The sequence below is a fragment of the Pinus tabuliformis genome, chromosome 1_2 (genome assembly GCF_031772625.1).
Source record: "Pinus tabuliformis cultivar Carrire ecotype Pingquan chromosome 1_2, CPIR1, whole genome shotgun sequence".
Lineage (NCBI taxonomy): Eukaryota > Viridiplantae > Streptophyta > Pinopsida > Pinales > Pinaceae > Pinus > Pinus tabuliformis.
The window spans coordinates 1163054577-1163068586 of NC_142298.1; positions in this window are offsets into that span (position 1 = coordinate 1163054577).

Here is a 14010-nt window from a genome sequence, read left to right on the forward strand (position 1 = left end):
AATTGCAAAACTTAGGAGCTTAAAAATGTTTGTTACAATATCCTACCCCTTAAATGGAACATCATCTTTGGTGTTTTACTATCCACATAAAAAGTTATGTACAAAAAACAAAGTTGGGTATGCCATTTTCATCGAACCTCCAATTCCCAAGTGACCTCATCTACTCCAAAGCATTTCCATTGCAACTTTACCTACTTGATGGCTTAGTTCAAAAGTAATGTCTCCTTCCTATCTAGTCTACACTAAGGCTAGACTACGTAAAAATACGCTTCGAATTGCACCTAAATCACAGTCAAATCAATAATATGATTAGCATCATCCACATAAATTTTAAGTAGGGATACATGGAATACATTATATGCTTCCATAGTAGGTTTTAAGGCAAGCCTATATTCTATGAGCCCCACTCTCTTTAGGGTCTCAAAGGCTCCACAATAATGAGGTGTCAAGTTGGCATAGGACCCCATTTTCAAGGAATTTTTCATGGGTTTTATCCTGAGATACACATACTCTCCTACTGTTATAGACATTTTTGTGCCTTACAGCATTGAGCATGAAATTTCCATAATCCAAGGGATCCAAAGTCCCTAAAAGAGTTGTTCCTGCCCCTAAAGGAACAAGGTCAACCAATAACAGCTTCTCCCAGAATTTCTCCACCAAAAACCACTCAGAAACAATCAATTCAGGATCAATTCAGAAGATCTTCTAGCTGCCTGCGTTGCAATGCACCCCAATACACTAGCTAGGTGTGTTGCAACGCACCTAAATGCACTACTAGGGTGCGCTGAGCGTGAAATGACAAATGGCAAGCTCATTCAACGAGGTCGAAAGACCATGGAAGCTTCCAGAATCTTCTCCAATGACACTTGCCTCAATGAATTCGACTAGTGATGAGTAAGAGGCTCTCAGCCTCCAAGTGGAAGCAAGAACTGACAGAGAGAAGCCACAAGTCAAAACATAAGCTGACTCATCCTCTCTGCTTACATCTATATATGGATCCCTCATCCAAGAGATCCAGAGGCTGGAATTTTGTACTTTGCAGAGAATTGCTGTTGATTTGAGATTGAGATTAGTGCATTGGGTGATTTATGCTTTGTTGGAGGAGAGGAAGGGATTCCTTTGCTGGGAGGTAGATGTTGGATCGGGACTCACTTGGTTGTATCTCTTCTTGGATTTTCTTATCATATCAATAAAACTATTTGAGTTTCTCCTATATGCTTGTATATCAATGATGCTTTGTTATATTTGCATATTTAGTTTATATCTGATCCTAAACTAGTTATGAATGTAAATCTATGTCTTTTGTGTAGTTTTCCTCTCTTGTGATCTTTGCAGGAACTTGGTGAAGCTGGACCAGTGAAGGAGCAGGTAGCGGAAAGCGAACAATGGAGAGAGCGATTGGATCGACAAACTAGCGGAAGACACCGATTAGTTACATCCTTCTTCTCTATTTACATTTCGTAAAGAAGAATACGAAAATAGTTTTCCTTGTTTTTTGCTAAGGCACTATCACACCTTAGAGTGGGATAGGGGCATTCCGAATGGATACTTTTCCCAACAAAAAATTGGTGACTCCGCTGGGGAGAGTATCTTGTTAGTTTATTTGTGTTTCTATTGTTGCTCATCTCATAAAATCAAGAGTGCCAAATCGAACTGCATTTGCCATTTACAAATTCAAAGTAGAGATCTGCTACTCTAGTCCATTCGCTGGGCCTGTTTATGATCTGAACAGCTGATCCACAAGTGCTCTAACAGCCCTTTGTGATAGATCTTAGTCCTCCTTTAAATCATCCCTCTAATTGTACCTAATTGATAGCTTTTATCCGGCCAAAAACTGTAGATTAAACTGCAAACCGTGACCCAGAACCTAGAAACAATTCTCGTTTCTGCTTCAGCGCAGACTCTGTGAAGAGGTTATGCATTTCAACGCAGGTCCCGAGAAGGCTACCTGCGCTGAAGTTCAGTTTCTCTGTGCTGGGGGCGCTGATCACCCTTTGCCCTGTGCAGCTGTGGTTCCCTGCTTCCTTTTGCTCAGTTTTATCTCTGTTTTTTGCAGCCTGTTATCAGTGTGTGTACCTATCTGAAACCCCTTTTCTTTGCCTCAATTCCACCTCAGTTGTACAAAGAAACTGTATTTGTTTTTCGTGAATTTGTTACATCATTTGCAGTTTCCCATTACAAAAGTAAACTATTCATACTGTCGCTCTTAGATCTAGACTTGTCGTAAGTGTCGTTTTGATCTTAGGAGTGAGTTTGTTTGCTGTTCACAGTTGATTACGCTTTTACTTTTGTCTTTTGGTTTGAATTTATGTATTTCTAGTGTCGAAACAAGTGTTTACTTCAAAATCATAAAGTGTCGTAATCATCTTTTTGATTTCGAAAGAAGCTTGTTTGTGTTTTTCACTTGAAATCGAATTCAAATTTGTACAACAGCTTTCTTTTTAGGCATCAATATTAAGAAAGTGAAAACAAATACATGCATACGTGCATTTGCATTTTGAAAGTTTGTATGTTGATTTAGGAAAAAGCGCATTTACAGTGTGCTCTATGCTCTTTGACAAAAGATTTTGTCTTTCTTTTCCCCTTGTAGCTAGGATTTTCATTGTTGAAAAGATATAAAAGCTTGTTTATCATCTTTAGGCTGCATTTAGGAATTGTATCATACATCTCGTGGTGATCCAAAAAGGCAAACTTCTAAGAAATATCAACCTAAAATAAATTGAATGAACTTAACAACGCTTTGTAACTTAACGCACAACATAGAGGTCTAGGCTAGAGACGTGTTCTGGCGTCGTAAAACCTGGTCACTGGTCGCCTCACTGATGGTTGTGTGATTCCTCCTGAGAGACGATAAGTGCTAGTACGAATTGTGCTCCCACGTACTGTCGAGTATATATTGGGAGACCCCTATAGGCATAAAACCTTTATCCATAGGAAGCCGTGTCAGCCGCCCTACTGATCGCAATGCACTGAACACAGCATTCAGGAAGATTGACCGCCCGTACCTTAAAAAGTATTTTGCAATTTTGCGAAAAGTTTGGCACACCCTCTACCTAGAACTCCAGAGCAGTCCCTTTCATTCCTTTTCAGACTCCTTAATGGAAAAGGTCCATCTGAGCACTTGTCACTTCAGGCTCATTAAAAATCGAAGGAGACTAGAGTCATCTTTTGCTTTTTCTCGACTCTTTAAAATTGAAAAAGCAAGTTGTGTCTAAGCGTCGTTAAAATTTATTTTAAACGGAACAATCACCCCTTTTTCCTGCGTTGATCTTTAGGTTGAGAAAATGGATCCTACCAACCAAAGAATTCCCCTTGGTGGAAATCCTAGTCCCTTCTCCTCTTGGGGAGATGTTGGTGCGCCCCATATGGCCACATTGTCGCTTCCAGGACTGAAAATTGGCCTGCCGGTCTGGCTCTTCTCAACCAATGTCATTCAGAACACCACTATTCCTGAACAGTCAAATCAGCAATTAGACAAGTCTAGAATTTCCCACCAACCTTCTACTTCCTATAATTCTTCCTCTCTTCCTTCCTCTTCGCGTGACAGGACTGGTAAAGCTAAAAAGCAAGTTCCTAAGGAGAAGAAGGAAAAGAAGAAGAACGAGAAAAAGAAGAAGGAGCCAAAGAAAAATAAGGGAAAACAAGTGTCGTCTAATGAAAATCCACATACAACACTGACCAGGCCTAAATCACCATGTGTCATTTGCAAGGGAGACCACTTTCACAGAGATTGTCCTTGCATCCCTCGGATACTAAGGGACTAGTCTCCCCATTTGCATAATTCGGTGTCATCAACCTCTGATAGCCATGTTGAAAGTACACCGTCGACTAGCGAAAGTGAAGTTCCAGGAAAAAAAGGGAGGGCTAGACTTCCCTGTAGGCTGTGCGAAGGCAACCATGCCCTCCACCATTGTCCCTTCTTAGACGAGGCTAAAAGAGTCTTGGAAGATCGTCCGGTTTCACCGTTACGACTTCCTCCTGGATATAAAAAACTCTTGCCAAGTCCTTCGTTAGTTGAGAATCCAGCTGGCCCGCTCAAGTGGTCGGCTGAAGCGTCTATCATTGAGGATAAACCGATTGAATCCATACCAGACGAAAGTCAAAAGGTCGAAGCGGCAGCTGACCCGATCTTGCCTTCAGAGGATTTATCTTCGAATGATACAGTCACTGAAGAGGATAAGGATGACACCATCCAGATTCTTTTCATCAACACAGACTCCGAAAAACACGGGGGCAATCCACCCATTCCTTTATCGCAGGAAGGAAGTTCGTCAGAGCGATATCCGGCCATCTACTCGGTCCTTACCAAGCAACCTAGTTGTATCCTTCGACTGGAACCAACTAGGCAGACCCCGTTTGCCAGCAAGTGTACCATTCCGAATTATCGTTCAAATATATAGAATGGTCATGGCTAGCACCATCATTGATGAGGGGGCATCTGTGAGTATCCTTTCCTCTATTGCTTGGAAAGCGCTTGGTTCTCCAGCGCTTTTGCCTGAAATGAGAAATCTGACAGGCTTTGATAAAGGAACCAGTCGACCTTTAGGGATCCTCCCCAATGTGCCCATAACATTGAAAGGGAAGACCATTCAAATGAACATGATGGTCGTTCAAGGACCCTTGGATTATAACCCACTCCTTGGACGAGACTATATATATTGCATGGGAGCCATCGTCTCCTCACTCTTTAGAGTAATGTGTTTTCCGCACGAAGGAAGAATGGTCAAGTGTTATAGAAATTTTTGTGCCTTGCATCATCGAGCATGAAATGTCCATAATATAAGGGATCCAAAGTCCTTAAGCATGTTGTTCCTACCCCTAGAGGAACAAGGCCAATAAACCACAACAATTCACAGAAGTTCTCCACCTGAAAATACTCAAAAACAAGCCAATTCTGGATCATGTCAACTGCTCCACTGAGCATCTGCGCTGAATGTCAACTGCTCCACTGTCTACCTGCGTTGAATGTAAACTGCAACAAAGGCTACCTGCACTGAGCGTAACTGGACAAGTGGCAGGCTCATTTCTCAATGTGTCAATGCCCAGGAAGCTTCCAAAATGACACTTGCATCAAGGAATTCGACTGGTGATGAGTAAGAGGTTCCAAATCTCCAAGTGGAAGCAAGAACCTCCAAGTGGACTCAAGAACTGAGAGAGGGAGAGGACACTAGTCAGGTTCATACCAGCCTCAAGCTGACTCATCCTCTCTCCAAAACATCTATACATAGATCTCTCCTCCATGAGATCTAGAGGCTGGAATTTTGTCATTGCAAAGAATTGTTGTTGGTTTGAGGTTGGATCATTGGGTGCTTAATGCTTTGAAGGGAGCTGAAGAAGGAATTCCATTCTGCTGGGAAGGAGGTGCTGGATTGGAACCCTATGGGTTGTATCTCTTCCTGAACCTTGTTATCAATCAATAAAGCTATCTTGGTTCTTTGCTATATGCTGGTGTATTTTGTATGATTTACATTAGTATATTTGATTTACTTCTAATCCTGAATCATTTATGAATATGTATATTTGCCTTTGTGTTGTGTTCTTCTCTTGTCGCAAGTAGCTGTTCCCTTGTCACAGGTAGCTGTTCTCTTGTGATCTCGTGGGAATCAAGTAGCTGTTCTCTTGAGCAAGCGAGGAGGCAAGTAGCTGTGGACACACAAAGAGAAGAGGATCTAGATCGAGGGACAACCGGAAGACAACGGTAAGTCTACCGATCTCCCCTCTTTCACATTTCATAAAGGAAGAAATCATAATAGCTGTATCTGTTTGTTGCTAAGGTACTGTCACACCTTAGGTGGATAGGATCGTCCTGCATAGGCATTTTTCCCCACAACAAATTGGCAACTCCACTGGGGATCGAACCCAGAATCTCTAGTTTCGTAGACCTCTCAACCGTATTCAGGTTATACTGGAATTACGACAAGTGGTTGGGTACCTATGCTACCCCAACAGCCAAGAGTTGTGTATTCTATGCAACAATGTGTACCTATGTCGAACATCCCGACGACGCCAGCTATTGTAACAGTGTCACAAGTTCAAACGATGCCTGTTGTATGTCAACCTCAGATCTCTCAGGTTGTAATGCAACAGCCCCTTGACCCTGTGACACAACCACAATCGCCAACTGTCGGGACGACACAGGTCCAAACGGGTTCAATTACCTCACATCTTGGTCCGTCGGTTAGTACAGCACAGCAGAACATGGCTTCACAACAATGGCTAGCGCAATACCAACAACCACAATTCCAGCAGGTGTACCAAGGATCTGAGCAACAAATCTTTGCGAATAGTGGGCAACCGTATATTCAAAACGGTTTAAACCAACCGCTTTACAGTGGTCAAGTCCACCAACCGTATCAATCATACCAACATCAATTACATTATGCTGGTATGCAAAGGCCTATTGCTCAGGCGATTCCATCGTATCCTGGGTACGCCTCGCCAAACCTAAATCAACAGTTACCATTCATGGCAACTTTAGAATTACCGGATTTACACTGATTAACGAACGATCCGATTGCTTATGCCCATTGGTGGCCAGCGATTCCTCACAAGCTCCCATCGGACATTCCTAAATTCAATGGAAATCCAGGCGAAGACCCGTCGAATCATGTGATGACTTTTCATCTGTGGTGTTCGTCAAACACCCTGAACGATGATTCGATAAGGCTTCGCCTTTTTCAGAGGACATTGACAGGTCCAGCGGCTAAATGGTATATTGAATTACCTAGAGCCTCTTTCGACAATTTCAGTTCCCTAGCCATGACTTTCTTAACCCATTTTCAGTTACCGATAAGGTATGAAACTGGAACAGAAATCTTAACCAATTTCAAGCAGACGACAGCCACACATATATCCGATCATATACATGAGTGGCGTCGTCGTCGCAGAATGGTAAAGACCTACGTTCCCGATCAGCTATTAGCTGAATGGTTTATAAAGTCGTTACTTCCTGCTATAACGGAAGATGTGGCCAAGGGGGGAGTCGTAACAGAGGAGCAGGTTATTGCTCGTGCACAATATCTAGACTTAGTATATACTCAGTCTGGCACGCTCTACGACAAGATACCTGATGCCCCTAGACCGGAATTTTCAATTCCTCCTCCTCCTAAATAAAATAGTGACTCTCATGCCAGCGATGGTGTGATTGGCACAACGAATGCAAAGTCGACAAAGGCTCTGTCTAAGAAAGCCCGTAAGACTTCGAATCAAAATGCAAATCAAGAAATTCTTGCTTCGGAAGTAAATGCCATATCAGCTGATAAAGGCAAAAATTCCAATCAACCAGGAAGCAAGAAGAAGCAAAACAAAGGGAAGAAGAAGAAACAGGGTGAGTCATCCCCTCAAAAAACTTCTTCAAACCCTCCTGGAAGAGGGAAACCGAACAGTCCATACATGATATGTGACGAGGATCATCGGACAACAGATTGTCCGTTAAGGGTTGAGCTAAAGAAATTCTTTAAGAGTTCTAAAACCTCAGCTGTGTTGACTGATCCATTTCCAAATCCAGGTCAAAATATGGTTGATAGTGGAAATGCTTCCCCATCGCAAGTGTTAATGTTATCGATCTCTAAGCAACAAAATGATGCTTTGATTTCGACAAGGAACAAAGATTACGGGAATCCACCGGTGTCGAACGACAAAGGTAAAGATCAACCAAGTAGTTCAACAACAACTTCGACAGAAGTTGTACCACCCATCATTCCTGAATTAACAATAAAATCGCCAAAGGGAGTAGTACACAAGTCAACATTTAATCCTCGCGCCAAGGCGGCGCAACATTATAACATAGTGGAAGATTTGGCCCAATCGCCATCCGCTATGTCGACTCTTGAGGTACTGCAAAATTGCCCATCCCAAAGGCAGACATTGTTATCGGCTATTGGTGGGGTTGATCCTAAGGATTCCAGTCTTGTATCCTTTGACCACAAAGGATATGATCCTCAGTTACCAGCTCAACTAGCTTTCCTTATTCAAGTGAAAGCCCTCAACAAAACTGTTCACCGAATAATTATTGATGAGGGGGCATCTACATGTATCATGTCGATGAGTTGCTGGAAAACTCTCGGATCTCCAACCTTGTCGCGATCTTCGATGACATTAAAAGCATTCGACGGAAGGACGTACACCCCGTACGGCATCCTAAATAACTTGAAGGTTGAACTAGGAGGAAAAACAGTGGAAATTGATGTGGAAGCCATCGATGGAAATCTTGACTATAACATCCTACTGGGAAGACCATGGATATATGCCATGGCAGCTGTAGTGTCGACTTATTTTAGGAAGATCGCATTCCCTTTTCAAGGAGGGATTACGGTCGTCGACCAACATAACTTCCTCCCTAATGGTTCACAAGTTACAGGAAGCATTCCCATGATCCATGGGAGCGGCCATTCAATTCAAGATATCGGAGTAGGCCTATTGAAAGACCCCACAATGATGGGAACTTTCGCGCTTCCACCTCCTATTTACATAGGAAATATAGCGTTAGTAGCAACCTGCAACATGATATCTTCCACGAAGGTCGCAGAAGACAAAGTCGACATGGATCATGCAATGGTTTTGCCCCCAAGCCCTATAGAAATATTGTAGCAATCAATGTTTCAGGCATGGGAGGCAAACCCAAATCAATGCTCGTCAAGCGTTTGGGTAGATAGGTCTAGAGAATATGGTACCCCATTGGATCCCTGGTCGAAAGTACATGCGACTGACGAAGGAATCTTACAATCAATGTTGATTGAGGGGGCACCATGGAATGATCACCACCATCGTTCCCTTCTTCCGGAATATGAAGAAGACACTCAACATGACCTTTACCACCCTTCAGTTTTTGAATTCCTATCAAACACTGTAAATACGGTGGATTCCGAGCAAAACTTATCCAATATTGAAGAGATTATAGCCATAAATATCTCGACTAAACCAAATGTTGTAGAGAATATTTATGTCGACAAATGTTGTTCCCCTTCAGAACTGGAAATATATAACGTTCTTTTTTGCGAGTTCAGAGATGTCTTTGCTTGGTCATATGATGAAATGCCATGCATTGACTCGAGTATTGTTGAACATAAAATTAAAATGTATCCTGATGTCAAACCAGTAAGACAACGGCTTCGGCAGGTGCACCCCAAGAAAGTCGTTGCCATTAAGGCAGAAGTTGAGAAACTTCTCCATGCTGGTTTCATCTACCCGGTTCCTCTAACCGATTGGGTATCGAATATTGTCCCTATTATGAAGAAACAAGGGATGATTAGAGTGTGTGTCGACGATAGGGATGTAAACCAAGCTTGTCCGAAGGACAACTACCCTACACCCTTCATCGACCAGATAATTGATGAATGCGCCGGATGTGAAATCTTTTCATTTATGGATGGATTTTCCAGGTATAATCAAATAAATATCCGCCCACAGGACCAGTCAAAGACTGCATTTATTTGTCCGTGGGGCACATTTGCTTATCGAAAATTACCCTTTGGTTTGAAGAACGCAGGGGCGACGTTTCAGAGGGCAATGAATTATGCCTTCCATGACATCAAGAAAATAGTTCAACCATATCTCGACGATCTTCCAGCTCATTCGCGAAAGCGAACTGATCATCCGCAGCATTTAAGAGCGATATTTCTACGTTGCTGACACTACAAGATAAGACTCAATCCACACAAATGTGTGTTTTGCGTCGGTTCTGGTCGTTTACTTGGCTTTGTAGTCTCTGAGGATGGGATTCGTCTCGACCCTTGCAAGTTTCAGGCAATCATTAATTTGCCTCCACCTTCAAATTTGCTTCAGATTCAGAAGCCCCAAGGGAAAGCAAACTTTCTGAGGAGGTTCATTCCAAATTATGCAGAACTTGCTAAAGGTTACACTTGTCTTTTGAAAAAGGATGTACCTTTTGTCTGGGATCAGGTGGCGCAAGCTTCCTTTGACGCTCTGAAAGATTCTCTAGTAAGAGCATCATTAATGTATGCCCCAGACTATCAAAGAGATTTTAACCTGTATCTGGCTGCAGCAGATACGACCATTGCGATGGTTTTAGTTCAAGAAGTTGATGGAATTGAACATCCTATATATTATTTAAGTAAAAACTTAAATGATACAGAAAGTAAATATTCCTATGTTGAAAAACTAGCGCTTGCAGCTGTTCAAGCGATTCAAAGATTTCGACATTATGTCCTCTTTTGGAAAACTACCATTTTATCAGATTGCAACCCCATGACTTATATACTGTCGTGACAGTTGCTGGGGGGCAAATATTCAAAATGGATAGCGATCCTTCAAGAGTTTGATCTGGAATTTGTAAAATCCAAATCAAAGAAAGCTCTAGTTTTCGCAGAATTATTGTGCGACCTCCCATCGTCGTCCAACGATGAAACATCCGAAGAGTCAATCGTGGACGAGAGTTTGTTTCTGATATCTGCAAGCGATGAGTGGTATGGAGATATCATAATTTATCTCCAAACCCAAAAGTTCAGGCCTAACACCTTTCACTCTAAACAGAAACGTATATGATACCAAGCTAAAGACTACATGATCGTCGGTGATACGCTTTATCGTCGTGGTATCGACACAGTTCTGAGGAGGTGCCTTACCCATGAGGAGGCCGAAAAATCCCTGAATGAGTGTCATTCAGGCACATGTGGGGGTCATCAATCTGGATATGAAACAGCACAAAAATCTTACGAGCGGATACTTCTGGCCAACCATGTTCAAAGATTGCATAATCGCAGTCAGAAGTTGCCATGCATGTCAGATTTTTGATAGCAAAACCAGAAGACCACCCGCACCTTTACAGCCAATAGTTGCTATTGGGCCTTTCACCAAATGGGGCATCGATTTCATGCAATGTAACCCCACCTCAACCGGGGGGCATGGGTATATTATAGTCGTCGTTGACTATTTTACCAAATGGGCCGAGGCGATGCCTACATTGGATAACACTGGTGAAACAGCTGCCCTTTTCTTTTTCAATCATGTAGTCGCCACGTTCGGCGTACCACAAGCTATAGTTACAGATCATGGATCACATTTTCGCAATCACATGATGGTTGAATTAGCTGCCAAGCTAGCGCTATCTCACGACAGCTCTACCCCGTATTATCCGCAAGCCAACGGACAAGTTGAAGCAATCAACAAGGTCTTGAAGCGTATGTTGCAAATGATGATCGGGGTTCAAAAAAGAAGGTGGCACCTAATCCTGTACTCAGCCTTGTGGGCTTACCGAACATTGGTAAAGAATGCGACTGGGTTCACACCTTTCCAACTGGTGTATGGCCTAGAGGCAGTCTTACCAATCCAGTGTGAAATTTCGTCTCTTAAACTCGCAATTGACCTCCTCCCTGGAACTTCAGAAGAAGAGGCCCATTTCTTGGAATTAATCCAATTGGATGAAACCCATTGTGACGCCGCTTTGGCTAACGAAGCCCATAAGAAACGAGTCAAGGCGCAGTTCGACAAAAATGTCAAACTCCGTATCTTCTCAGAAGGTGACTTGGTCTTGCTTTACGACCAAGAATCCGATAAATTGGGAGCAGGAAAATTTAATTCTTTATGGATGGGCCCCTATATTCTTAAACGAGTGTTAGCAAAAGGAGCCTACAAGTTAATGGATTATGACGGAATTCCACTGGCGCAACACCACAACGGGTTGTACCTCAAGCGTTACTATGCCTAAATAGTGACCTGTGTGCTTTTGTTGTATTTTGTTTTCGCTAAAGTGTTTGTTTCGGTCAAGTAATCCACCTTTTTCATTTATTGCAGATGTCGAACCTTTCTGAGACATGTGTGGGATATGCTGACGGAGCAAGTCGTAGTTCGCGGAACCTGTCCTCCGCGGCCTGGGCCATTTTTGATCCAAGCGACGAGTTAGTGAGTTTCAGAGGTGTGTGTATTGGGCAATCAACGAATAATATCGCTGAGTATAGCACGTTGATAGAACTCCTCTCTGATGCCATCGCCCATGGTATACGCCGACTAATCGTTAGGCTAGACTCAAAACTCGTGATACTACAACTCAATGGTATATATTCTGTCCGCAATCCAGCTATTTATCGAATGTTTCTAAGGGTTAAGATTTTGGAAAGATAGTTTGATTCAGTTCAATACCAACATATTTCCAGGAACTTAAACACATTAACCGATTCATTAGCAAACTATGTATTAGATAGACATTTGCGACATTTATAAAAAGAAATGCATCATCAATGCCATGCAAGTGGATCATGTAACTCAACCAGAATAAACCTTGAAAGTCAAAATATATATATAAAAGTTGTTTATCGTTTATACATAATGTTCTGTAACCAAGACAAAAATTGGTCGCATGACCCAAAAACTCAAAAGTGCTAGGGGGCACCCTAGCCTAGTGATGCTCATGATAGCACGTCACGACCTGTGCAATCATGCGCAAGAGACGAGTCCATCGTCTAGGCACACCAGTAGTATGCTACTGCAACTGTAAAGGTAACTCATTGATCCGTACATCCGGAATACCGAGAGTAAGGCTCTCAACCTGCTCCTGCACAGCTGTAAGGGTCTCGGCCACGTCAAGGTCGCGAAGAATAACTCTCCCAACAGGCTCCACTACTGGGGCAGCAACTGGTGGTCTCGGACGAACTGCTGGACGAACAGGACCAACATCTGCATGCACAAAAGAGTTTGATTAAAAGTCTTGACAGAATAAAGCACAGCAACATTATGAATAAAAACAGTAAACAGTGATATGGTCAAAGATTTTACTTGTATTAAGAAGCTCCTATTGTATATTTTACTTGTATCTCTGCAATTTGAGGAAAAGGAAGACCAAGGTTTTGCAGACATCATTGGGATTCTTGTGGACTCCTGTGTTGATGGTGTGTTCTATTATTGTAATTGTAAGTGTGTTTATGTGTTCCATCTCTTTCTTTACTGCAGCTTATTAAACAAATGAAGTGATAAAGTTTGAATTCATGCTTGCCATGCTCAGCTTTCAAATTTGTTTAATGTTTATGTTTTCCCCTATCTAGAGAGGATTCAAAGTCATTGTTTGCCCTATTTAGCTTCTCTTTTTTCTTCCTTGTTCATCCATCTTAGCTAAAGGCATCAGCACAAACTCCTACCTTGCCCCAAAGACCCACATGCAGAAACTGTGTCAAATCCCCGCACCCTAAAATTGCAGATCCTCAATTTGCCACCAAAAAAAACCCCAAAAACCCCCAAATCAACCTTTTAATCAATTTACTAGCCTAATATCAGTGTCACTGTATTGGTCATCTCTGTCCATTGAATATTTTACTGAGATTGACCGGAGAGAGCCTTCTCATACCCCGTAGGGCTAGCTACGAGGTGAAATGGTTTGATGTTGCCTTGAAGGTTTACCTTCCTCAGCCTAGGGTGAAATCTCAAGCGCTAACAGGATCATTGGGTGCTTAATGCTTTGAAGGGAGCTGAAGAAGGAATTCCATTCTGCTGGGAAGGAGGTGCTGGATTAGAGCCCTATGGGTTGTATCTCTTCCTGAACCTTGTTATCAATCAATAAAGCTATCTTGGTTCTTTCCTATATGTTGGTGTATTTTGTATGATTTGCATTAGTATATTTGATTTACTTCTAATCTTGAATCATTTATGAATATGTATATTTGCCTTTGTGTTGTGTTCTTCTCTTGTCGCAAGTAGCTGTTCTCTTGTCACAGGTAGCTGTTCTCTTGTGATCTCGTGGGAATCAAGTAGTTGTTCTCTTGAGCAAGCGAGGAGGCAAATAGTTGTGGACACACAAAGAGAAGAGGATCTAGATCGAGTGACAACTGGAAGACAACGGTAAGTCTACTGATCTCCCCTCTTTCACATTTCATAAAGGAAGAAATCATAATAGCTGTATCTGTTTGTTGCTAAGGTACTGTCACACCTTAGGTGGATAGGATCGTCCTGCATAGGCATTTTCCCCCACAACATCAAGCTCGTGGACCAGCTTTCATTTCCTGGATCACGCATCGCAAATAGTCATATACCATCCCTAAATGGTCTCTTCATGCAAGAAATGTC